Source organism: Geospiza fortis, unplaced genomic scaffold (assembly GCF_000277835.1).
Source record: "Geospiza fortis unplaced genomic scaffold, GeoFor_1.0 C13850074, whole genome shotgun sequence".
Classification (NCBI taxonomy): Eukaryota; Metazoa; Chordata; class Aves; order Passeriformes; family Thraupidae; genus Geospiza; species Geospiza fortis.
This window is the reverse complement of record NW_005056442.1, coordinates 407-3,466: the sequence shown is the minus strand read 5'-3', so window position 1 is coordinate 3,466 and position 3,060 is coordinate 407. Positions and strand designations below refer to the sequence as shown.

The 3,060-nt window shown below is 36.3% G+C and overlaps 1 long non-coding RNA gene across 1 annotated transcript; it reads right to left on the bottom strand.

The window, feature by feature from the left end:
* Window positions 1-380: 380 nt before the first annotated feature.
* LOC115949356 lies at window positions 381-2,825 on the bottom strand. The gene is made up of 2 exons (XR_004082857.1): window positions 2,740-2,825; window positions 381-1,548 (listed from the first exon to the last, which is right to left on the bottom strand). It is a non-coding gene; the product is annotated as an uncharacterized LOC115949356 (long non-coding RNA).
* Between the last annotated feature and the right edge of the window lie 235 nt (window positions 2,826-3,060).

Genomic DNA, 3,060 nt, shown 5'->3' with positions numbered 1-3,060 from the left:
ACACACACACACACATATATATTATATGTATGACATATTCTTTTTATGCATGGTTCTCAGAAAATTGAGCAGAAGATTAAAACTTCCACAAGGACTCTTAAAAAATTTAGTAACTATACATTTTAAGGAGAACTCCAACTTTATGCAAAACTTTAGAAGGGTTGGTGGGTTTGTTTTGGTTGGGTTTTTTTTTAAGTTTTCAAGTTATTGAAACTAAAACTCTTGCTGAGCTGGTCAATATCACAACAGATGACAATTTGTCACCTCATGCAAGCCTTTACCTTTACCCTTCTGAATTACAACCCCTAATACATGTAAATAACTCATACTCATTATCTGGGAAGAGACAAGATGAAAAGATGCACAACTACACTTGTAACTTTTACCATGGTATTTTTAGGATTTACTTGAAAATGCACATCTGTACATCAGTCCTGTTCATATTCCATGGATACTGTAACAGTAATAGATGCAGAAGACAGGTGGGAAACAAAACCTTTCTCTTTTGTTTCAAATGAATTAACTTTCAAGAGTGGAGAATTCCAGGATATTAAAGCTTACTAATCACTTAAACCACAATGCAAACATTAATTACAGCTGATGTAAGTAAAAGCTAAATACACTCTCAGGATCTTTCAGATTTTCTATGCTATACATTTACAGACAAGGTATAAATGGCATGCATCTTCAGAATTTAAAATGCATTTCATGGGTTTGTCTTTATTGTGATGTTTGAATGCAATTCAGACTCTTTACTTTGCCTTAGCATGACTGGCAATTTCACCAGTGTTCACATACTCAGCAGTTACACTTAATTCTTCGAAGCTCCATGAGGTACATTCACCTCCTGTTTACTTTGTCTTCATCCAGTATTTGGTTCTCCTGAACAGAGACCACCAACGCTGATGAATTCTTGAGGCTTTCTGTGGTGGGCAACCAGCCACCTGGCACCCGATAGAGACCACGTGTTGCTGTACTCACTGCCTTTGACAGGCATAAACACAGCTCCTTATAAGTCTAAGTCTAGAGCACGAGCTCAGGGCATGACTTTGCTTTCAAGTTTTATATACAATATTGAAGAGTATGTTATCTGTATCCACTTCTGCGTTTTCTGTCAGTTCAGAGATCTTCATCTGAAGACATCAATTTAAGGTAGAGGACACAGAATTTAAATTAAGGATGCAAAGGTATTTATGACTTGCAATGATTACACACTGTTGGAGGCATTTGAAAGATGCTTTTTTTGTTCAGGACATATTTTGTTTGCCAGAGTCAGCTGAAAGTATTAATGCAATTAAAAAACCTCAAATGTCACACAAGGTAGATATTCACATAAGATACAGTCCTGCTAAGTGCACACTCTTCTTGTAATTGTTCAATTCAGTGTTGGTTTCACAGTAACAAACACAAATTGTCCTCATTTCTGTGTCATGTCTATGGAGTCATGGGCAGCAACAACAGATGCAGACTCAGTCTGTCACTCCAGAAGGAATACGAATGTGCTTAAAGCTGCTTCATTTATGAAGCGAACATGGAACTGTTACCTGCCTGAAGAGAAAAACAGAAATTCTGATTTTGCTGATTAGTTTTCCTTTCTGTATTACTAAACAATAGATCTTTTCCCAGACATACAACATAGACATTTTTTTCTTATAATTTTGGAAATAAATTTAATGACACTTGCATAGGGATTTCTTTACTCAGAAGGAAAAATGTTCTAAGATGTACTTTCCTGATGCAAGAACACACTTGCCTGCAAAAGCTCATTGATGTCATCTAAGGTAATGGAACCACTCTCATGTTTTACAGAACTGTTTGGGCATTTTGGTATTGGCAATCTCTGGCAGCAAACTTCCCTTTGAAGTCATCTGGACAAACGGAACTAAATTTACATCTTTGGAAAAATGGAACAACTTGTCCAATGCAGTGACAGCTTTGCTTCTCAGTGAGCATATGGTAGAACAAAGTAGTTAAGGAGAATGAAAAACTTCTCAAGTTGCAGCTAACTCAATCATATCAAACACCTGAGAGTAAGTGCTACAGGACAAACTGCAGACTGAGATTGTCTATTATACTCTAATGCTGCTCTTTCCACTCATGATAAAAAATGAAGAGTTCAATGCTGTCTGAATTTTCCAGATTCTTACATAGATGCCATTTGTTAAATACAGGACAGTTTCTGTGGTAAGCAGCTTCTTGACAGAGAAGTGCTACTCTGCAGAGGACAGCTGGGACTGAGAAACCTCATCACCTTTGCTGCTCACTCTTACATACTAAAGCAAGACTGATGCATCTGATAAGGCTACAGAGACTATAGAAATGTGTTGACTAAGCTACAATTATATGAAAGCTCAGCTCTACTTGGCCTGTTCTCCTCCACTCACCTGCTAATTTTACCAGATTGTGTTTTTTAGTTCACATTGCTTTGAAACAGCTGTAGTGTAACAGCTGAAGGCTTCTCTGTATCAGCTCTAACACCGAAAAGGAGAAGTGGTAGCTGTGTTTTACTCTGGAATTCTTGTAAATTTCATTTTGAAGCATTCAAGTTAAAAATCAAAGGTCTACATTAATGAAACAGGATTAATTAAATTAGCTGCTAAAGATCTTATACACTGCTAAATGCTACCTACTGATAGCAAGATTTCTTTTTTTTCCTGAAAATTGACTCTAAATCACTTTATATTGCAGCAGCTGAAAGTAGTTTAGTCTATGGTAAAACTCTCACCCTAACCGACTTACCAGTACACGAAACAGTAACAGTGTTGAGGGAGAAAAAGCAGCAGCTACACTTGTAGATGTTCCTTTTCTTTTTGCTGCAACATGCTGGAAGAAAATAAAGGTACTTTATTACTATAGTAATAGCCTTCCACGGAAATAGAGTAGAAGGGTTTATAAATTAGTTAAAATTTAAAGAAGGGAACACAAGAATTATAATTTATGTTTGATATTAGTTCTTCCTACTTATAGATGAAAATTCCTAATTTCTGAGGGAGGAGAAATTTGTAATAGTCATCTATGCCATGTATGCCAAAACACATGCCATATATTTACGAAGACATC